General features: G+C 41.3%; 1 protein-coding gene across 7 annotated transcripts in view; it reads left to right on the top strand.

Moving 5' to 3' along the window:
• Positions 1 to 24,359, top strand: part of GHR (growth hormone receptor) — a 301,945-nt gene that overhangs the window by 101,266 nt on the left and 176,320 nt on the right. For 2 of the 7 annotated variants that reach the window (XM_043488961.1, XM_043488955.1), the window contains exon 1: positions 15,989 to 16,283. The exons of the other annotated variants lie outside the window; for them this stretch is intronic. The gene's annotated coding sequence lies outside the window, so the exon portion shown is untranslated. Of the gene's footprint in view, positions 1 to 15,988; positions 16,284 to 24,359 lie in introns of those variants that run through there. 7 annotated transcript variants of the gene reach the window in all.

The raw sequence follows: 24,359 nt of genomic DNA, 5'->3' as shown, positions 1-24,359 counted from the left end.
TTCTTTTGGATCTGTGATTTCTAAATCTTCCATTATTCACTAAAGATGGAGACAAAATCCATTCTCAGGACCAGGAATAAAAATGAATGAATTAAACGACCCTTCATCTTTTCTAAGTTTATTATGCCAGCCCCGACTTCTTCACCTGAAATAAATTAAATATAGAATTAGCACTAAAAAGAGAATTTGAATTTCTTCTCTTTTGAACACTGGCTACAACCTACAACACACATTAAAATTCTGATGGAAGAAGAAAAATTTTCATGTAGCTTTCCAGCTTTAGAAATAACTGACAAGCTGTGAGCCTTTTGAGGAAGACTTAAGACAGTCAGACATTCAGGAATGAATGGTAACACTTAACTCTGAAATGATTGTTATGAAAGAAAAAGTCCATGCCGTCTTACAAAAGCATTCGTAGTGCCAGTATAATTAAAAGGGCAAAACAAGCAATGGATAGAAGTCAGTGGCAACTAGGGGAGTCTTATCTATTGCCTACTCTTCCTCTTAGGTTTAAAGTAGGAACTTCCAGAATACCTAAAACATGTAGACTTCAGAAAGCAAACAGAATTTAGCAAAGGAAGGCAAACTTGAAAATACGCCAGCATCTTAGATGTGGAATAAAATTTGACCTAAGTATCAACAGTTGTTTCAAAACTGGCATCAACCAGTTTAGAAGCACTGTTCAGTTCAGTCACTCAGTCGTGTCTGACTCTTTGTGACCCCATGGAATGCAGAACGCCCGGCCTCCCTGTCCATCACCAACTCCCAGAGTTCACCCAAACTCATGTCCGTTGAGTCAGTGATGCCATCCAACCATCTCATCCTCTGTCATCCCCTTCTCCTCCCACCTTCCGTCTTTCCCAGCATCAGGGTCTTTTCAAATGAGTCAGTTCTTCGCATCAGGTGGCCAAAGTATTGGAGCTCCAGCTTCAGCATCAGTCCTTCCAATGAATATTCAGGACCGATTTCCTTTAGAATTGACTGGTTGGATCTTCTTGCAGTCCAAGAGATTCTCAAGGGTCTTCTCCAACACCACAGTTCAAAAGCATCAATTCTTTGGCGCTCAGCTGTCTTTATAGTCCAACTCTCACATCCAAACATGACTACTGGAAAAACCATAGCTTTGACTAGACAGAGCTTTGTTGGCAAAGGAATGTCTCTGCTTTTTAATATGCTGTCTAGGTTGGTCATAACTTTCCTTTCAAGGAGTAAGCATCTTAATTTCATGGCCGAAGTCACAATCTGCAGTGATTTTGAAGTCCCAAAAAATCAAGTCTGCCACTGTTTCTGCTGTTTCCCTATCTATTTGCCATGAAGTGATGGGACCGTATGCCATGATGTTAGTTTTCTGAATGTTAAGCTTTAAGTCAACTTTTTCACTCTCTTTCACTTTCATCAAGAGGCTCTTTAGTTCTTCTTCACTTTCTGCCATAAGGGTGGTATCATCTGCATTTCTGAGGTTATTGATAGTTCTCCCGGCAATCTTGATTCCAGCTTGTTAGGACTAATGTATAGAAACATGTATCTGATGTTACAGATTCTAATTTATTGGTTAAATTACTGTGCATTAACCAGATTATAAAGGGATCTTATTTATTTTATACCTCCGTCATTCAGAATACTTTTCGTTATACTTTTTTTTTTTTTTACTATACTTAATTCTGTTGAAATAATGTATGCATTTATTTCAGTGCTTTAAAGTATTCTGAAACCAATCTTGCTAACAGTTAAAGAACTGTTGTCTTAAAAGTGAAATACTGTTCATCAGAAGGATCTGTGAAATAATTTACATTTGTTTATTATAAAATAGTTACATGTGGGAGAAAAGTGGGGGAAGCTTGTAAGAACTCAAAGCATAAAAATGCCTTTACCTTTCCAAGGGAAAAAAAGTAATTGGAAATAAAGTCACAGGACTTTAAAAGTTTTCTAGATATCAAATCTTTTAGCGTGCAAGGTGTGTCAGTTTTGCACAAGCTGTGTCATGTGCAGAAGTAGATTGTTGGCACAAACCAAGTTACCCATTCTCTTTGTTTTTCATCTCTTTCAATAAGAACAGCTACCTAGTAACTAGAGCTGCATTTGAAGCTGCTCTGGCCAACTCTGTGTAAACATACTTGTGAAGCATGGTGCTATTGTAGGACATGCAGATAAAATATACAAGGGACGCATTTCTACATACATTGAAATATACATAGAAGCCTATTTGGAATAATTGTGGTGGTTTATTCGCTAGTTTGTGTCCAACTTATACAACCCCATGGACTGTGGCCTGACAGGCTTCTCTGTCCATGGGATTCTCCAGGCAAGAGTACTGGAGTCGGTAGTCATATCCTTCTCCAGGGGATCTTCCCAGCCCAGGGATCAAACCCAGGTTCTGCATTGCAGCAGATTCTTTACCAACTGAGCCACCTAGGAAGCTCATTGTTTCTTAAAAGTAAAATCGAGGAAACTAATTATCGACTTTCTCAGAACATCCTCTGCAGTCTTTTGAGGCAGTGAGTGTGGTATCCTGGTGCCTCTCTACTTAGGAACTGCAATGACCGCAGATGAATGCCATTCATCCTGGATGTTCTGAATGGGGTTTCTGCCTGCACTGCCCTTTTATGGTTACTGTATTATTATTTTGATGTTTCTCAACCAACTGCATCACATAGTAGTATGTGAAATATTCTGATTCTTGTTTTAGTGGGTGTTTGCTGGCAGGTTTTCCAATAGTTCACTTGATTAAAATGAACCAGCCCTTTCAGAGCCATTAGTTGCAATTCGGGGAGACTAAACAGAACCTCCCTATCCAGCTTACTGAGGTCTTGTCCTGTTTGTGTGACTTCAGGGAGAGAGATTGAGAACAGTTTATTAATCACTGTATGCCTGCATGCATGCTGCATGCTCAGTCACTCCAGTCGTGTCCGACTCTTTGTGACCCTACGGACTGTAGCCCTCCAGGCTCCTCTGTCCATGGGATTCTCTAAGCAGGAGTACTGGAGTGAGTATCATGCCCTCCTCCAGGGGATCTGCCTGACCAAGGAGTCAGAGTCGTGTCTCTTATGTCTCCTGCATTGGCAGGCAAGTTCTTTACCACTAGCACCACCTGGGAAGCCCGTTATTAATAATTATGCCCCCAAGTCAGACAGTTTTTCAATGGAGTACTGAAGCACTCAAATTAGCGTGCTTCTTGAAGGCTAGTGAGGAACACAGCTTTTTTCACTTTCATCAGGCTCTGCTGGCACCAGACCTCTGGGAACCCTTGTGACAGGACCTGGCCTGAGCAGCATCACATGTGATTTGCTCTTCTTCTTGGAAGTTCCACTCTGTGGCTTTTCTCTGGAATCTGTGAAGACAGTGTTTCTCAACCTAAAAACTGGGATTGAGTAAGCTCCCCTTCCTCCTCATACCAGTTGACTGAGGGTCAACTGTTAAGCCATAAGGGTAAATGCAATGGATGTGGGGGTGACTGTCATGGATTCAGTGACCAGAACCAACCTGAGTCACCCTTCTAGCCTTTCCGTCTCGGTGTCATCACAGGGATGGATGCTCCACACGTGTAAAGTCAACATAGCGTGTCTCTAGCTTTCCATCTGTGCAGTACTTAATGTACTTGTCACCTTTAACTCTGACCAAGGATATAGACTTGGGACTCTCTGAACTACTTTGGGTTTTTTTGCTTGTTTGTTTTTGTTTCTGTTTGGGTTTTTTGATAGCTAAGAAGTGGATTTATCTAGAGAGAAACACACTCCACAGTGTGGGCCCTCTCCAAAGGTGAAAAGTAAAAGGGTTAATTACTCAGTTGTGTCTGACACTTGGTTACCCCATGGACTGTAGCCTGCCTGGCTCCTCTGTCCATGGAATTTTCCAGACAAGTATATTGGAGTGGGTAGCCATTCCCTTCTCCAGGGGAACTTTCTGACCCAGGGATCAAACCCAGGTCCCCTGCGTTGCAGGCAGATTCTTTACCGTCTGAGCCGAGGTGAGGGTGGCTCAAAGGATGACTTGGTTAGTGTTTATGGACTGGATAATTTCATAGGGTAATGAGTGGATGGATTATTCCAACTATCCTGGGGAAGAGGCAGAGATTCCAGGATTCAGGCCACTGCCTACTTTTTGGTCTTTGATGATCTGGACTCCTGAACTGTCTTGGAGCTGGTGGGATGTCACTTAACTTGATGACGTGTTAATGATGAGCATACACCGAGGCTCCGTGTCTAGTGGAGGTAGACTTGTCTGCCATCTTGGACCTATTTGGGTCTCATCAGTTTATGTTGTGACCCTGGACTATGTCATTCTTTTAAACTGTGTGCTCTACCCTCTTCCCTTCTGATTGATTCCCCTGTCAGAGACTTTACTTCCATATTCTTACGGGAAAGAGAGGCGTGGCAGTCCATCTTCTTTAACTGCTTCAAGGCTGAGTATGGGTGTCAACCCTGACCTATTTGGTTTTTTATGTCATTTTCTTAATGTACTAAGGATACTACAATAAATACCTGTGTACTTGCCACCCAGATGAATACATCAAACTTAAACCTATTTCCCATGCCAGCTTCATAGCCATTGTTTGTAAAGAAGCAAACTATATGGGTAAATGTGAAGTCTCCACTTTAAATTTTCCAGTCTTGCCATACTCTCTGCCACTCCAGAGGATATAGCTGTCGTGTATTGGCATTTGCACAATCCTGTTTTTATACTTTAAATTTTACTACAAATGTGAAACATGCTTATCATGTACATGAACCAAATTATTTGCATGTTTTTTCAAGTACGTATTTTTTACTTTGTAGAATGCGTTACTCTGGCAACTGCTACTTTAACTACCAAGTATTTTGTCTTCAGAACTCACCTTCATGGTTATATTACCCTATTCATTTTTGCTGTGTATTACTCTATCTTTTCAAAATATCTCTATCTATTCCCACACTGATTGACATTTGAATTGACTTCATTGTTTTACCGAAATAATTGATACTGAAATAAATATCCCCTTGGACATACGTGATAGAGCTTGTCTGGAGTACATATCAGTGGAAACCTGCCACATCATAGGATATGTGCGTTTTTGTGTCTGAGATATTACCAAATTGCTCTACCAATTGCACAACCAGTTTATACTAGTATCAGCCATATGTGAGAACCCTCCCTTCCCCAGGTCCCTGCCAGCACTTGATTACTCTCAGATTTAATTATCTTGAGAGTTGATGGATACTGCATATGAATCTCATTGTTTTAATATTCATGACTCATTATTTATGAAATTGAACATCATTTGTGCAGGGCCATATGGATTTCCTCCTCTGTGTCTTTTTCTACTCTCTGTCCATTCTTTTCTTGTCTATTCTCACTATTGATTTATAGAAATGTGTGTATACATGTGATTCTAATGTATATGTATCTTAATATATGTTTATTTTTCTTGATATGCATTCATATGTATGTGACTAACCCTTTGTCTATTATACACATAGAAAATTTTGCCTCCTATCTGTTGATTGCATTGTAATTTTTATGACACCTTTTAACAAAGATAATTTTAAATTTTTGATATAGTTAAATTTCCTGTTATTCTGCTTTTTGTGCCTTGCTTAAGAAATCATTTTCTCCTCCATGATTATATTTTATATTAACTCCTCCCATATTGTAAAGTGCTTTAATTTACTTATGAAAGTTTTGTTTTAAATAAGTAGACTTTTAATTTACGTGGGGTTAATGAATGTGTATGGTGTAAAGCATGAATCTTTTTTCCCATGTGAAAATCTAGTTCCAACACTGTTAACTGAAAAGCCTCATTCTGTCTCCATTGTTTGTATTGTCTTCTCTGTTATACACTAAAATCCCATATATGCTTTGGACTTTCTAGGCTCTTTTTTCCACTGATCTTAACTTTCCTATCCTTACAAGATACCATGCCATGTAAATACTATTTCTTTACAATAATCATTTTTATGTTAGAGTGAAAGTCTTCAAAAATTTCTCTTGTACTTCATTACAGTGAGAGTCTTCAAAAGTTTCACTTGAAGAATGCTATTCGGTATAGGTTTGGAGGTGACCTATTTTTGTCAGATTAAGAAAATTGTTCTCTATTTCTAGTTTCTTAAGAGAATTTGTAAATAAATATAAATTATAATATCAGTCTTCTGCATGTTAAAATAACCATTTGACTGCCTCTTCTAAATTATTAATGCTGAAAATTATTTTGAGCCTTCTGAAAATGAACTATCCTTATATTTTGAGTCTAAATCTTATTTGAATGGGGGGTATTACTATATCATTTTTGTTTGATTTTTTAGTCTGAAAATATATTTTGGTAAAGATAGATACATGGGTATCTATCTATACACCCATACTCAGGCTTGAATGCTTTTATGGGTATTGATGTAAATAATTTTTAGAAATGTTTCTTAGAAAAGTTAAAAATGCAGAGATTTTCCTTTCATTTTATTTCAAATAGAGTCATTACCTAGGAAAAGGGATTCTCCATTTTCTGCCTATTGAGAATGAAAACATTCCTAGAACAAAAGCCTAAAACATCTCCTTTTCCTATTTTCTAAACTCTGAGGACTGTCACTTTTCAAAGAATTGTGGTCAGGCTCAGCTTCTCCCTCCCTTCCTAGTCTCTCTGGTGGGCTGTGACTCCCTCAGTCTTCCCCGGGGAGGGTCCCCAGCACCACCCTGCTAATTCTTAAGACAGCAGAACCTGCAAGGACCACACTGACAGCACTCACCACACATCCATGTATCTACCCATGTACCCCTCAGTCGGGCTGCTCGCTCCCACATCAGGCACTGTTAGCATCCCTGTTCCACATGCACCGTCTGTCTTTCTAACAGAGTAGAGAATCTAGTACATTTTAGTCATCCTTTGAGATAATGTCAACTATTTCCCGTATTTTTATTGCCTAAAATGTATTTTCATCTTTTTTTGGTCAATAAGAAATGTGATTAATACTGTTTTTACAAGCAATATGGAGTTGAATTAACCATCCGGTTTTGCCTTTCTCTTCCTCATCATTTATTTATTCATCTAGTAGATCCTTACTGCATGTTTTCTCTTGGCCTACCATGGTTATAGGTACTTGGAGGTACAGCAATGAACAGAATGGATAAAGTCCCTAAACTCATGTCGTTGACATTCTAGTAGGAGAAGAGAGAAAAAAGTTAATCACTATATAATATAAATGCTATGGGGAAAAAAATGAGTTTAAGGGTTATTATTGATATAGGTTATCAGGAAAGAGGTCACAGATAAAGTGATATTTGAATGGATACTTAAAGGAAGTCTGGGAGAAAAGTACCCAAAGCAGAGAAAATGGCATATGCTGCATGAGGGCTAAGAAACATCAAACAGTCTAATGTTGTTGGAGCAGAATGAGCAAAAAAAAGTAAGGTGGTCAATGGCGGCAGAGATAGGGGATGAAAGTAGGGGGTGAGGGTTGAGGGGATCAAACAAGATGCTCAGACCACTGTGAGCATTTTGGCATTTACTGTGAGTGAAATGGATACCATCGGAGAGTCTTAAACAAAGAATTGACATGTTCTTGTTTTATCAAGATTAAGATCTTGGTGGGTGGCTTATGTCTTTGGACATAAGATATTCAAGACCAGAAAGTAGACCAATTAAGAAATTATTATAATAATCCAGATAAGAAACATTAGTATCTTGGATAAGGAAAATAAAGTTGGGGATGGTAAGCAGTGATCGCATTGTGGATATAATTTGAAAGTATGTCTAACGGGATTAGCTTATGAATTAATCAGGAGTATGAGTGAAAGGCCTGAGAATCTGGAAGGATGAAGGTGATTTAGGTTGAAATGACCAAGACTGTAGATTGAGCAGGTTAGGATGGTAAAATCAGAAGTTTGGTTATAGGTTTATAAGTTTGAGATTCCTATCAAACATCCAAGGGAATTATTAGTCATTGGATAGATGAGTTTGTCGTTCAAGAAGAGGTATGAATTGAAGTTATATATTTGGAGAACATAATCATAGATGATATTGATGTCATAATACTGAATGAGGTCACCTAGGGAATAAGTGTAAATAGGGGGAAAAGGAGAGGAGAAGTCCTAGGGGTATTCCAGTATTACATGGTTGAGAAAATGAAGAGGACACAGCAAAATCGACCATAATTAAGTGTCCAGCAGGGTGGGAGAATCAGTGGAGAGTGTAGGTTATCATGAAAGAGCTCACAGATGGAGTGATCAGATTAAGGTAGTGTTTCAAAGAGAAGGCCACTGTGTCATATGTTGTTTTAACAGTTCAAATGAAAATAATTAAAAAGTAGCTACTAGATTTAGCAATATATTAATAGAAGTCATTAGAGACCAGGACAAAAGCTATTTAATTGGAGTGGTGGGGATTAAAGTCTGATTTCAGTGCATTTGTCAAAAAAGACAAAAATTAATTGGTAATAAAAACATAATGCAATTCCTTAAAAAATTTTTACTTTAAAGGGAAGAAGAGAAATATTTAATAACTACAGGATAATAACTGGAGTAATTGGAAGAGAATCTTTTTTTTAAGAGACAACAATTTCAGCATTTAAGATTTTTTGTCTTCTTGCAAAATAGCTCCTTTAGTAGTTATTTAAATTAGAATCTTTAGGTTGTAAACTCAGTTTTCATATGCCTCTGGCTCTGCTGTCCACCCATGCAAAAGACTTAGGGAGCATTTAGCTGGGTACCAATTTCTAAATAGATGGTTATTTCTCTACCACTTTGAAGGTTTTCATTTGTGTCCTGTTATCTGTTGTTGCTGAGAGAAAATCTTCTACTTGTCCACTTGAGTTTCTTACTAGGTAATCTGCCTCATGTAAAGTACTTTTTAAGATTTTTTTTCTTTATCCTAATGCCCTAGAGTAGGTTTACTTTTTATTTATACTCCTCAATGATTACTTTTGCTTTTAACCTGAAAACTCATTTTATTCTTTTAATTTTTATAAAATTGTCAATAACAACCTTTTCCAAAACTTATTCTTTGCAGTTAGAATTTAATTCATATTCCTTCCTATGTATGTTGGAGCTTCTCAATCTGCCTTCTTTAGTGTGTAATTGCTCTTTCACATTTTCCAGTACTACTGTCTTAATTTTTTTTTTTTAAGTAAGCCTAGCATTGAAGTATTTAGCACAGAGGAAGAAGTACAAAGTGTAAACTTGCATATTGGCTGCATTTCTGACACTAGTTATTTTTAAGGCTAATATACTGTATCATGCAGCTGGTTCAAAATCAAGTGAAGGATTAAAAGCCTAAGGTTAGTTTGATACCAGTCTGGCAAAATCAAGCTAATTGAAATACTCTCCTATTTTCTCTTCTTGCTACACCTTCATTCCTAGAGAATAACTAAGAAACTGTCCCTTAAAAAATGCGTAAAAGAGCAGAAATAAAAAGGTAGTAACTCCAACAAAGAAAATAACAAAAAGGGAGGACATATATAGATAATTCACATTAAACGTTTCAAAGAAGTAACCTCACTTGTTTTCAAATAACTATGTTAAAACAATAGAAGATCATTTTTACCCATCAAATTAGCAATGATGGGAGGAGAATAAAATTTTTTCTGACAGTTGTACACTGATATTAAAGTTCTCTGTTGGTCTGGTCGAAGTCTAAATTATGATACTTTGAAAGCATTGAGTAATAATTTTTACCACTTTCACGCAGTAGCATTGTTTCTGGGAATCAATCACTTGGCAATAAATGGAAATATAGGCCAAGTCCCCTCCCTGCCAGGAGATATTTATTGTACCATTACTTATGATATTTAAAAATTAGAAACAATCTATATCAATGACCTACAAACTTTTTTGACTACTGTCCACAGTAAGAAATAATCAGGTCTTCATAGTGAGCCAATAGTCATACACACACATTAAAACAAAATTTCGTGTGAAGAAACCACCATTCCATTCCATTTGTCTTATTAGTCTGTTTGGGCTTCTATAACAGAAGTACCGTAAACTGAATGGCTTATAAATAACAGAAGTTTATTTCTCACAGTTCTGGACACTGGGAAGTCTATGCTCAAGGCACCAGCAGATTCAGTGTCTGATGAGCACTCACTTCCTGCTTCACAGCTGTCTTTTTGCTATGTCCTCACATGGCAGAAAGGTGGCGCAGGCTCTCTGGAACCACTTTTATAAGGGCCCTGGTCCTACATGAGGGCTCTACCCTCATGATCTAATCACCTCAAAACCCCCCATGTCCATTTCAACATATGAATCTGGGTGTCAGGGGGCACAAATATTTGTTACATAGCATCATTCCATCCCATCCATTTAAACAAATTGACAAAGCTGGTTTTGAGACACGAAATTGACTCTACAGCCTAATTATAGGTTATGGCTCAGTTTAAAGAGTACTCACACCTGAATTGGAATATGATGGAATATTAATTCATACAACCATTTATGTTCAGTATTTTATTTTGGTTTAGGATGTGTGCTGAGTTGCTTCATTGGTGTCTGACTCTGCAACCGTATGGACTGTAGCGCCCCAGGCTCCTCTGCCCATGGGATTCTCCCGGCAAGGATATTGGAGTGGGTTGCCGTGTCCTCCTCCAGGGGATCTTCCTGATCGAGGGATTGAACCTGTGTCTCTAACGTCTCCTGCATTGGCAGGCAGGTTCTTTAACACTAACACCCCCTGGGAAGCCCTTGGTTTGGGATAGGTGGGGCAAGGTTCCCCAAGGGGCAAGGTGCCCAAGGTTCTCCCTTGGGCAGCAAGGGAGAGGAATTTCCATGTAATCCATACATCGGGGACTTACTGCGAAGGTACCAGATCTCTGTGCCTGTCATCCCTCTGTGTCTCCCTCTGTCTGCCTCTCACTGCCTCATGTAGCTTTCATGGATTCTTCCTGACGTCCTCAAGCTCTCTCTCCTCTTACTTGTTACTTCTCCAAGCTGATAGTCTGCCTGGGTCGTCCGACATCTAATTTCAATCATTTCTTACTGGTCTGCCCTTAATATTGGGCCTTCATTCTCAGTCTAATCAGTCAATACAGACTGAGCCAGGTTGATTTCATTTGAATCAACAATGAATTGCTAAAAGCTGCATTTCCTAGAAAAAGTGGCAATCTAATTGGCAGATGCTTGAGACACTAATGTTAAATAGAAAAAGAAAAATAAACAAATTTTTGGTATGGGGTCTGTTTTCAACCTTTGTTTTAGAAACTATTAGAAGGAGAGTGACACAAAAGGAATCTAAAATTTGTTTTACATTATATTAATTTTTACCAAATTTCTACAAAAATAAATATTGTACATTTATAACTGGCGGGGGGAGGGGCGGGCAAACTGACTCTGGGGAAAATGATCACTTTGCAAATTCACATCATGTACCCCTACTTTTTTTTTTACCCCTACTCTTGATTTAGCTCATGTTCTTGGTATAAATATCTAAATTTGAAGTATCTACAAATAAAATTCGCCTTGAAACAGAAAGCCTCGTGTTTGGATGCAGCTTAGTCTAGGAGGATTGGGAGCAAAAACTTAGAAAGATCCTGTTCCTAAGGCCCCATACTTCCCTACTCTTTGTATGACCATTATTTACTGCCAGATTTTATTTATTCAATAAATCCCCTAGTAACTTGAGGTTTGCTAATTTTGTTTGGGATAAGGTTGGGCAGAGTGTCCCCTGTTTTCTTTAATAGACCAAAATATTATTTCTGTCTGTTTATGATGGTCATTACTGTGGGCCCTAATAATTCCCTAAATAAAGCTACTCATTTCTAAATACTTTTGGTTTTAGTGCACTAGAATTCATAACTCTCTCTTAGAAATGGAAGGGGTGTCTCTTAAGGCCCCATGAAAAAAACTCATGTCAGACTGTCATGTGCTCCTGTGAAGTTTCTTTCTTGATACATACTGAGGATGAAATTTCAGCATATGCTTTTACATACATGTGTGCTAAGTTGCTTCGGTCATGTCCAACTCTTTGCGACCCTGTGGACTGTAGCCCATCAGGCTCCTCTGTCCATGGATTTCTCCAGGCAGGAATACTGGAGTGGGTTGCCATTTCCTTCTCCAGGGGATCTTCCCAACCCAGGGATTGAACCCGGGTCTCCCAAGTTGCAGACAGATTCTTTACCTTCTGAGCCACCAGGGAAAACTTATGCTTTTAGACGTCTTGATTTTTCTTTCCCACTTCTTTTCAGTTGAACCTGAAAAATTCAGTGAAAAAAATTTTTTCTTTCAAGAATAAGCTAGAAAAACCTCGACTGGCTGGTCAAAAAACCACTGACTAATTAGTTCTTTATGAGTACTTAAACCCTTGTTATCTGAGATCCAACTTCAAGCATGTATGTATGCTCAATTGCTCAGTCCAATCCGACTCTACAACCCCATTGACTGTAGCCCACCAGTCTCCTCTCTCCATGGGATTTTCCCTGCAAGAATACTGGAGTGGGTTGCCAGTTCCTCCTCCAGGAGATCTTCCTGACCCAAGGATCAAACTTTTGTCTCCTGCTTCTCCTGCAATGCAGGTGGGTTCTTTACCACCAGTGCCATCTGGGAAGACCTTCACACTTCATAATGACTTCCAGAAATGTTCCACAGATGTAGATGCCCTCATCCCTGTGTTTGGTGATCCAGCCCATCCAGCCAGTGGGAGTGGAGAAGGAAAAGTGAAAGGGACATACATTTCCTGAAAGATGTTTTTGCCACTTCTGGCATCCTGTAGCCAGAAGTGAGTCTTAGTATGATCAGAGGTGGCTGCAAGGTTGGCTGTGATAGGTGCTCTCTCACTGGGTTCTATTACTAATTGAAAGTGGGGAGAGTGAATGTTGGGGGGTAACTAGTAACTATTAACTCACATGATGGGTTATATTAATTGTATGAACAAGGAAAATCATTTGAATGTTTTATTCACAGGATGCCATGATCATATTTGTTTCAAAACATAATTTTTCCATTAAGAAAAATGGATTGGAGGGAGCCTGAGGCTCCTCATGGGTGTTACGAGGCCATTCCTAAAGTCTCAATGAGAGATCATGGCTAGGACTTGGTGGTAGCAGTAGAGAGGATAAAGGGGATGGAATGAATTCAAAAGATACTGAAGAGCTAAAGTTGGCAGATAAAATGGGGGCAGAAGAGATAGAGAAGGTAACCCCTACATTTCTGGCTTGTGTTGAAGACTCTGGAGGAAGACAGGGTTTGGAGATGAGGTATTCATGGACTGCTGAGTCTGACTTTGGAAACATCTGTCAGAGGGCTGTTACTACTCATCCAAAATATCATTCAGAGTAAATGAACTCACAGTCCACCAACTCACAGTCAGGGAGTCTCAAACCTAGTCATTGTCAACTAATCTATTCAAATGAACATTTCCCTGTGAGGTTTTTGTTGTTCAGTGGCTAAGTGGTGTCTGACTCTTTGCAACCCCATGGACTGCAGCACGCCAGGCTTCCCTGCCCTTCACTGACTCCCAGAGTTTGTTCAAATTCATGTCCATTGAGTCAGTGATGCCATCCAACTTTCTCATCCTCTGCCATCTCCTTCTCCTCCTGCCCAGAGTCCTTCCCAGCATCAGGGTCTTTTCCAGTGAGTCAGCCCTTCACATCAGGTGGCCAAAATATGGGAGCTTCAGCTTCAGCATCAGTCCTTCCAATGAATATTCAGCTGATTTCCTTTAGGATTGACTGGTTTGATCTCCTTGCTGTCCAAGGGACTCCTAAGAGTCTTATCCAGCACCACAGTTCAAAAGCATCAATTCTTCCGTGTCCAGCCTTCTTTATGATCCAACTCTCACATTCATATATGACTACTGGAAAAACCATAGCTTTGATTTTACAGACCTTCATCAGCAAAATGATGTCTCTGCTTTTGAATACACTGTCTAGGTTTGTCATAGCTTTCCTTCTAAGGAGCAAGCATCTTTTAATGTCATGGCTGCAGTCACTATCCACAGTGATTTTGGAGCCCAGAAAAATAAAATCTGCCACTGCTTCTACTTTTTCCCCTTCTATTTGCCATGAAGTGATGTGACCAGATTCCATGATCTTAGTTTTTTGAATGCTGAGTTTTAAGCCAGCTTTTTCACTCTCTTCTTTCACCCTCATCAAGAGGCTCTTTAGTTACTCTTCACTTGCTGCCATTACAGTGGTATCATCTGTATATTTGAGGTTGCTATTTCTCCCAGCAGTCTTGATCCCAGCTTGAGGATTCCCCGTGAGCGTTCCTTATATTAAATGGCTTTGTATGTGTCACATGCCACAGAGTTGTCTATTGCACACACACACACACAGGAAAGCCAGCCAAGCAGGAGTCTTTTAAACAGTAAAAGGCCTTGCTAATTTCAGCTATGCTCATCAATCATGAACAGTCTTTTTTCAATATATTATTTTTTAAAACTTTTTATTTTGTATTGGATGGGATATAGCCAATTAACAATGTTGTGATTGTTTCAGGTAAACAGCAAAGGGACTCAGCCATATCTCCGTATGTATCTGTGCTCCCCCAAACTCCCCTCCCATCCAGGTTGCCACATAACATTGAGCAGAATTCCATGTGCTATATAGTAGATGCTTGTTCGTGTCCATTTTAAATATAGAAGTGTGTTCATGTCCATCCCCAAAACCCTATCTCTTCCTCCAGCTTTCCTCCCAGCAACCATAAATTCAGTCTCTAAATCTGTGAGTCTGTTTCTGTTTCATAAGTAAGTTCATTTGTATCATTTTGTTTTAGTTTCCACATATAAGGGCTGTCACACAATATTTCTTCTTCTCTATCTGACTTACTTCACTCAATATGACAATTTCTAGGTTCATCCGTGTTGCTGCAGATGACATTATTTCATTCTTTTTAATGGCCGAGTAATATTCCATTGTGTGTGTGTGTGTGTGTGTGTGTGTGTGTGTGTGTGTGTGTGTGTGTGTGTGTGTGTGTGTGTGTGTGTGTGTGTGTGTGTGTGTGTGTGTGTGTGTATACATACCACATCTTCTTTATCCTTTCCTCTGTCAATGGACATTCAGGTTACTTTCAGGTCTTGGCTGTTGTAAACAATACTGTAATGAACATTGGGGTGCATGTATCCTTTCAGATCATGTTTTTATCTGGATATATGCCCAACAGTGAGATTGTAGGGTCATATGGTAACTCTATTTTTACTTTTTTAAGGAACCTCCATACTTTTTTCCATAGTGATTTTGACAATTTACATTCCCACCAACAGTGTAGGAGGATGAACAGTCTTCTTGTATTGGGAGCATGGACAGGACCATTGGTCATATAAGAATAATACTCACATAGCTTTGCATTCAGGCTTCCCTGATGGCTGACTGGTGAAGAATCCACCTGCCAATGCAGGAGACACAGGTTCATTCCCTGAGTCGGGAAGATCTCCTGGAGAAGGAAATCGCAACCCACTGCAGTGTTCTTGCCTGGGAAACCCCATGGACAAAGGAGCCTGGCAGGCTACAGCCCTTGGGTTTGCAGAATCAGACATGACTGAATAACTAACAGCAAAGCCTTGCGTGCACAGCAGCTCAACCCACGCGCAGTGGTGGGAATCATTGATTGTTCTAACTGGTGAGGAGGCTACAAGAAATCTGGTGAAGCTCCAGATAATAGCCACTGATAGATACTATAATTAAACATGTAACTTTAAGTATGTTGGGATCTCCAATGGACACTAATGTTTTAAAATTTAATTGCTTACCCTTCATTTAACAAATATTCCACTTTCTATACTCTGAGTTCTTGGGATCCTTCACGGAGATTCCAGCACCTCTGCCCTCCTGGAGCTTCCCTTCTTGAACTCCTTAGTTGCGGGATTAGGTTCAGATAACTCACTGTCGTCAGCCCCTCTGGCTTGTGGTCTTTGTCAAATACATGGCCTTCTCGGTTGGTCTGGCTGGCTCCGTCCTGATGAGCCTTGTGAGATTCCAGCCCAGGCCTGGCCTTCACTTCAGTTGGCAGAACCCAGCCCTGGGCAAAGGTCGGGGGTTCGTTATGTGAGGCAAGGGGTTGTGTGCTCTAATCTTTGCTGGTACCAGGTAGTGTGTGTGTGTGATTGGGAGGGAGGAAGATAGAGAAGATGTAATTGATTTGGGGAGGATTTGGGGAAGGTTTATATAGGAAAGCAGCAAGACCAAGAACCTACTGCCAAGAGGTGACCAAGAACATTCACCATATTCCTCCTCCAAACCCACACTGTTTGCCAAATCTTAACCAAATTAGCATAGTGCGGTCTGCTTCCGTACATGACTGAATGAATAAGGAAATTTCAACGTCCTTGCCATAAAGCCTGGAGGAAACCATACGAAAATCCAGCCTCTGTTTCAGGAGTGTCTGCCGGACTATTGGTTAGTATTTCCCTTCTTGTTCACTTTGCTTAAAAGGGTGAGAGTCAAGTCTCTTTAAAAAAAAAAACAAAAACTTGCTTTTGCACTTGACTTAATCAGTTTCTTTTCTTCTCCTCCCACCTCAGTCTTCCCTCTTCTGGCTTTATTCCTCCCTCCCTTCTTGCCCTCCTCTTCCACTCTTCTCCTCCTACTCTGAATGAAACTTCTTTCTCCTGTCCAGCAGCCTTTAAAGTATTCCAGTTAGGCAAAACCTCAGACTGCCTCCCTCCCTGGCCAATGACCATTATAATATAATTTAGGTCTCTGGAGTTTATTCTGTGAATGAAAGGCTAGTTTTCCGCGTGTTTAAGAAGCTGATACATTTTGAGAAAGTCGACAGAAATAATTAATTGGCACTCAGGAGACATTTCGGGGTTATAATTGTGGTTCATGTTTTACATTTCAGCAGTCAGTTTATATTTTAGAGGAGTGTCATGAAGAAGTGCCACCACAATTGCATATTTGTTTTGCATTTTCTTCCAGGTTTTCTAAAGTCTTAGGGATGGTCAACATATTAAAGAAAAGGAAACTAAGACTTAGTTTTTTTGTGCTGCTAGCTGTACCCTTTGGCTGGTTTACTTTGGTGTCTCAGGTTCCTACCTGCATGCCTGATTAGGGCTGTCCTGTTGTGCCGTGGACTTCCCTTGTGTCTCAGATGGTAAAGAATCTGCCTGCAATGCAGGAGACCTGGGTTCGATCCCTGGGTCTGTAAGATCTGCTGGAGAAAGGGGATGGCTACCGACTCCAGTATTCTTGCCTGGGGAATCCCCTGGACAAAGGAGCCTGGAGGGGTCACAAAGGGTCCAATAGGGTCACAGAGTCAGACACGAATGAGTAACTAACACACACACGCATCATGCCTTATGCGATGGGAAATGCCACTTATTTTATCTCATTGAAAAGCATTCAGCTGAACTTTCAACGGAAGGATGTGCTCCTACCCCCTTAAAAACATCTATTTTAAAGTCCAGGGGAATCTATTCATTTATGTAATGATTCATTTCAAGCTGAGTGTGTTAGGTATTGCAAGATAGGGGGATACAGAGATGACCCTCAGGGGAGGGAAAAGAAAGTAGTGGGCATCTCAGGATGCTATGATGGAGGTTTGGCAAGGATAGAGGGGAGGCATCTAACTTCTCCTTGTAGGGAGTAGGGGTGTGTTGCTAGAAATGTATTTAAGTTGAACTGACCTTGAGCTGAGGTTTGGGGAATGAGTACCTGGGATGAATGAAGTGGAAATAGGGTGGAAGGTACACAGGGGTGAAGGTATGAATAGCCTGGAGCCTTCTGAAAATGTTCCTCCATGGATGGAGGAAAGGGGGAGGTTTGGGCAAGTGGTGGAAGATGGACATGGAAAGATAGGAGTCCAGGTGAGATCACACAGGACTAGAAGGAACTTGCTAAGGGTTTGTCATTGATACTAGATAGAGTGAAACAGGCTGCCAAGCTGCACTTGGAAGGAGAGCTATGTGGTGTCAGTGTGGAGAATAGATTTTTGCAAAGTGCTAATCAAGATTATTCTCGGAACGTCAGGCTCAGTTTGCTCCAGTCCTGAGGGCTGGCTGTGAGTAGATTTCATTTCTGGGTTGTTCCAGGGCTCTTGTCTTAACTCACAGAAAGTGGCTAGGGGAGCTAACTGTGGAGCTGGGGAAGGCCAGGAGAGCTTCGTTCATCTCACCTCCACACTTGTTAGGATTTGTTTGTGCTGAATGCCTAATGATACGTGATATTATATGTGACAACACGTGTGAGCCTGAGGGTAAACTGACTTTTTGCTCCTTGAAAATAGAGCAACATATTGAAGACAAGGTGAAATATTGAAAAGCCCACTGGACTGGGGATGAGAGGCCTGGGTGCTGCTCACAGCCGAGCTGGGGTCTTGTACTCGTCACTTAATCCCTTTGGGCTTTGCTTAACTTGTCTGTGAAGTGAGACCTTTACAGTAGCACGGTCCTTAGGGCCCTATTCCGCCCCTAAGCTCTATGATTGTGATTCCATCTCCGCAGTGGTCCTCCCAACCCCCACCATCACTAATGTTAGGCTTCCAGACATTTTTTTTTTCCTAGAGAAACTAGTAAACCCATTTCCTTAAATGAAGTTGTAGTTTAAAGAATATAATCTAGTGAGCATGGGGAATAATTTCCAAAGAAAAAAAGGAATTGTGATTCGTGCTGTAGCCTGTGTCAACAGTGAAAGGGGAGCAGGAAACCCCCTGCACCCAACTTCCTTCTTTGTCTCTTGACTTTTTCTCCTTGTCCCTCCTGTAAAAGTAGAGAGGAGATTGGCTGTGGATTCTGAGGGGACTAGGGTAAGACAGTGACGGGGAAGACTGACCTGTGAGGTCTGCCTCCTTCCAGAGGAGCAGTGAAGCCTTTCCTCTGGCATGAGCAGCCAGCCGTTCGGGTCAATGTTGGGCAGAATTTTGAGTAACTATGACCTTCTGTGCCTTTGTGAAATTCTCTCACACTTATATCCAGCATCCTCAGGTGATATTCTGGCTGCCCAAAGGTCAGCCCAAGCCCGTCCCCTAACCTCCAAAGTACCCTCTGCTCTCTTTCACCCAAACTCCTATAGCAGAGTGATAAATAGATGAGGGGAAAGTCTGTGTCTTGCCCTGCTGCTGCTGCTGAGTCACTTCAGTTGTGTCCGACTCTGTGCGACACCATAGATGCAAGCCCACCAGGCTCCCCCATCCCTGGGATTCTCCAGGCAAGAACACTGGAGTGGGTTGCCATTTCCTTCTCCAATGCATGAAAGTGAAAAGTGAAAGTGAAGTCACTCAGTCGTGTCCGACTCTTAGCGACCCCATGGATTGCAGCCCACCAGGCTCCTCCTTCCATGGGATTTTCCAAGCACAAGTACTGGAGTGGGGTGCCATTGCCTTCTCCGGTGTCTTGCCCTGAGGAAACTTATAACAACACAGGCACTGAGAACTCATTCATTCCACAAACAAGCGTTTGTTACCTTGTGACTTCTGTGTCAGGGCACATTTTATAGTAGAGGGATGAAAGGTTAAGTCTCAGGAGAATGTGGAAGGCTTCATGGAGAAAGTGATATTTGAGCATGATTTTGAGGAATAGATAAATTTGGGGTTTGTCCAGCAGCAGCCTTGAAGGTAAAGAGAGCCAGTGACAGCAGCTATTTTAAGTCTAAAGAAGAGTGGCAGGCATTGACGGAGGAGGCGTTACCTTCCAGAGAGAATTCTGAGGTAGAATCACCCCGTTATGATGACAAGTTACACGTGGTGTATATGAAGTAACCAAGTTATCTCTTGATAGTTCAGCTAATGTGGGAGCCATAACTTCATGAAGCAACTTAGAAAATGTATGAGATGAAGCCATTTGTTTGTTAGTTGGGAAACTGGGGGCGGGTAGGAGATGCTGAGTTCATTCAGTTTGGACAGGACTGATTTCAAAGGCTTATGGGCATCCCGGTGACTATTTCTCTTTGTCTAGGGCACCTGCCTTCTGGTTCAACATTTACACAATGCTCTGTGTAAACTGCCACGGTGGCACTCCCTGTAGCTTTTCTTCCCCATTTGGAGGTAAAGTTTTGACTGATAAGATGATCACAAGTGATTGAGAGTGAAAAAATTCATTTGAATCACTTTTCAGTTTGATGGGAAGAGGAATGTTTTATTACTGCTCTCCAGGATATGAAATAACTGATTTCTCTCAGACAGACTGCAATGGAAAGTGTTTTAGCGTCTGTTCCTTTGACTTCTTGATAGGAGGATGGTCTTCTTGAATTAATAGCCCTTCAGACTTTGGCTCAGCCTGCTTGTTCCAGCTTCATTCACTAGCCAACTGATTTAGGAGAAACATGACCAGATCATTGAGTTAGTTTCCTTAGTCATGCTGTGGTGGTCCCATGGGGTGGTAAACATAAGGCTCCTGGAAAATGAACATTCCACTCAAGGGTACTGAAAACAAGCTCTCCTGAGCCCAGATGTTAGATTTACAAGGACATGTTACAAAGATAGCCTGTCCTCCCTTCCACGAGACCTTTTCCTCCATAAATACATGCGCCTTGTCCTTATCTTCTCCCGACTCTATTCTTTCATAGATTTTGACCTTGATTTTGATTTATCTTTTCATTGACAGTTTTTTAATTTCCTGTCTGACATGAGGTTAAAATGAGAAGCAAGGCCAGCAAACTAATTTAAATGGGATCTCTCCGGCTTTCTCTGGATCAACTGATCAACTCATGTCCAGATTGATGTCTTCAAACAATATATTGCATCAGTTGACCCAGAGATGATTAGATTCTAGGCGCCCAACTTACACTGGCCAACCTCATGAGATGAATGCCAATCCATTTGTTTGTTTTTCATGTCAGCTGTGAAGCAATTTCATTTCAGCTTGTTATTGTATTAATTTTCCAGAGAGAACCCAGAAAACAAGACAAGAATCAGCAGGTCATTTGGCAATTGTAGAGTTAGAATGGAGAGAACTTGATGCTCTCAAGGGAGAGCATCAGCAGGCTCTGCAAGGAAGATTCTGGTACCTGTCTCTGTCTTGGGACATTCTTGTTGGTCCTAGGTAGTTGGGTGAGACAAAGCCATAAATTATTTACTATTTTTTTCAGGGTTCTTCATCAATTATTAATTGATTAGACTGGATTGTCTCTAAAGCTCCTTCTGCCTCCAAAATTCTTTACTCTTGTAAAAATCTCCTCTCCTTCTGGCTGTGTTTCTGTCATGGCTTGATAGTTGTCTTCGTGACTAATGTTTAGGATGTCACCTCAGGCTCTAAAATAGACTCTTAAAGACCGTGTTTGTTTTCTATTGCTTCTAAAACAAATTACCATAAATTGAGTGACCTTATAAAAAGCCAGTTGTTAGCTCACAGTTCTGTAAGTGAGAAGTCTGGACACGGGCTGGTGCAACTGGATTCTTGCCTCAGAGTTCACAAGGCTGAAATCAGCTGTCATTAGGGCTGCATTACCTTTGGGAGGTCCTAGGCATGAATTTGCTTCCAGGTTCATTCACGTTGTTGACCAAATTCAGTTCGTGGCCATTGCAGGACTGTCGTCCCCCTTTCCTTGCTGATTGTCAGCTAGGAGACCATTTTTGCTCCTCGAGTCTGCCTGCATTGCATCTCATGCCATGTGGCCCCTCTAGTAACAGGAGGGCAGGTCCCTCTCAAGCTTCTAACCTTTCTGACTTCCCCTTCTGCCACATCTCACTGGCTAACTTCCTCTCCTGGTCTTACAGACTAATGTGATTAAATGTAAATCACCCAGACAATCCAGAATAGTCTCCCTATTTTAAAGTCAGTTGATTTGTAACCTTAATAACATCTGTGAAGTCCCACCAGTGCAGTACCTAGATTAATGGTGGAATAACCAGAGATGATTGTCTTTGGGGGACCGGGGGACCTCTTTAGCATTCTACCTATCCAGTCTCATCAGCAACACTTTGAAATCATGTTATATCATTATTGGAGTGATCAAATATCTGTGGATGACTGGTCTCATCTGTTTACACATGTTCTTTCTTTTGCAGTTTCATTGGTTAATATTTTCTGATCCTACTTTTCATATTTCAGCATTTAAACCCCTTGGTTATGTGTTATTTTTAAAAATTATGTTTATTGGTCAGCTGAATGGGGGAGAATAATGTTTTACCCTCCCCCTCACCTTCCCCATCACCCCTCAAGCAGCACCCATAGAGGCTGCTTGGAACAGCTGGATTCTGTTTTCACAGATTTCAAAATCATAGCACGTTTGACTTGCAGTAGGTCATTGATTTTCAGTTTGCTCATGCATGCTCAGTTGTATCTGATTCTTTGCAACCCCATGGACTGTAGCCCACCAGACTCCCCTGTTCACGGAATTTTTCAGGCAAAATTACTGAAGTGGGTTGCCACTTCCTACTCCAGGGAATCTCTCCCACCCAGGGATCGAACCCACATCTCCTGCATCTGCAGGTGAATTCTTTACCACTGTGTCACCTCGGAAGCCAAATTTCCCGTTTACCTTTGATACTATGGTAAAGCCAGGGCATTTGTTTGTAAGGTCTAATACACAATCAAGGCTAAGAACTATTGATATGCTCCCAACATGCTCTTTTGGAAATAAAAAGGCTAAGGGTGTGAAATGATTGACTTAAGGTCCCATACCTAGTGACAGATCTGTTGCTGGGTTTATGGTTTAATTATTTGTAGAGTTCAGTGCTCAGTAATTACATGCAAAATGAGTGTTATGGTCTATAAAAGCCTGCTTCTCGCTTCAGTAGAAAAACTCTTTCTAGGACCTTAAGAAATTATTGGACCTTGCAAAATATGTTTAAAAGTCTCTTCTCAGCAGTTTGGTCTACACAGATACATCCTGCAGTAGCCGGGGGCTGGGCACATGGACCTCCCCGGTCTCAGAGGCTCAGAACTGCACCGCCCAGCGCAGTGGCCTCTCACTGCCGGCGGCTCTTAAGCACTTTTAATGTGACTGGTGCCAGTTGCCATGTGCTGTGAGTGTGAAATACACACCAGATTCAAAAACTCAGTGTGGGAAAAGAGAAGTGCATAAAATATCTCAATACTTTTCCTATTTACTACATGATGAAGAGATGATATTTTAGATACATTGGGTTAATTAGGATATATAATTAAAATTTATCTATTTCTTACTCTTAATGTGGTTGTGAGGAAATTTAAAATTACACGGACGGCAGGCATTTGTGGCTGGCATTATATTTCGGTGACAAGGTGCTCTCTTGGAGGGCATTTTCTACTAAAGCTATTAACAATGGATGGTCCACATCAAGCTATTACACCTTCCATGATCTGTAGAGTGAAATGGTGTATTGTAAAGTTCCTGGCGATGAGACGTGACATTGATCTGCCCTGTGTTTGCCATCTATCTGGCAGCCAGTCAGTCTGGCCAAATAGACTTCTTTCTATTTATAATATAGGCTCCAAAGGGGCGGGTGATGCCCTCATGTCATGGAAAGGGCACACCGCATAGCTCTTAAGTAATGTACCTAAAAGTAGACCAGGTGCTCTCGGAATCTCTGAGACATAGAGATGAATGTCCTTCTCCTAAAGAAACTACGTCAGCACTTATGAGTTATCACCGTCCTTGACAGGCCCTCAGTACTGGAAATACTATAGTGCCTGTCCCTGTCCATGATTTAAATCTGGACTTTGCTCTCTTTCTCTTGCTTTCTGAAGTATGGCCTGCCTTACTGGTACCCTACTTGTGTGTTTAGTCAGCCTGACTTAGCATGTTCAAAGAAGCATGAAAGGCAATGGCAGGCCTTGGAGAAGGTTCCAATCCATACCTGGAAGTATTCCATCCGAGTTTGTGGGATTCCCTTCACTTCCAAAGCACCTCTAAACTTTTGTTTTCCCTATTTTAAAATGAGGATCTTTTGCAAGGAATGAATGAAATAATAAGGTATGGGCTTCCCTGGTGGCTCAGAGGTTAAAGCGTCTGCCTCCAATGAGGGAGACCCGGGTTCGATCTCTGGGTTGGGAAGATCCCCTGGAGAAGGAAATGTCACCCCACTCCAGTATTCTTGCCTGGAGAATCCCATGGACGGAGGAGCCTGGTGGGCTACAGTCCATGGGGTCGCAAAGAGTCGGACACGACTGAGTGACTTCACTTTCACTTTCACTTTGGCACATTTATTCACTGGCAGATTTTGGAAGGGGCATCTCCTCTGTGGGGTCCAGGGCTAGTTGCTGGGGATAAAAGCGTGAGTCACACACAACTGTGGCCTCCAGGTTGCTCACAGCTGGAGGACGAGAAAGACGAGGAGCCTGGCAGCTTCAGGACAGGAGGAAGCCTCTGCACCCGCACTTGTTTATTACTTTGCACAGCACGGGGTTTGGTGCATCACAGAGGCCTGCCGTGGTGTGTAGGTGAGGGGCCAGGCCCCGCAGTGATGAACTTACTGCCCGAGCCGTCACATGGGGCGACGTTGGGCTGCATCCAGGGCACAGGATTGCTGACTCCTTTTCTAGCCATGCATTTCCCAGGAGAGCATATTGCCTCACTCTTGGTTTCCCAACTTGTTTACCCTGAAACAACAACTTC

Source organism: Cervus canadensis, chromosome 16, assembly GCF_019320065.1.
Source record: "Cervus canadensis isolate Bull #8, Minnesota chromosome 16, ASM1932006v1, whole genome shotgun sequence".
In the NCBI taxonomy this organism is placed as follows: Eukaryota; Metazoa; Chordata; class Mammalia; order Artiodactyla; family Cervidae; genus Cervus; species Cervus canadensis.
The sequence above is the reverse complement of the archived record's forward strand: the minus strand, read 5'-3'. Positions and strand labels throughout refer to the sequence as shown.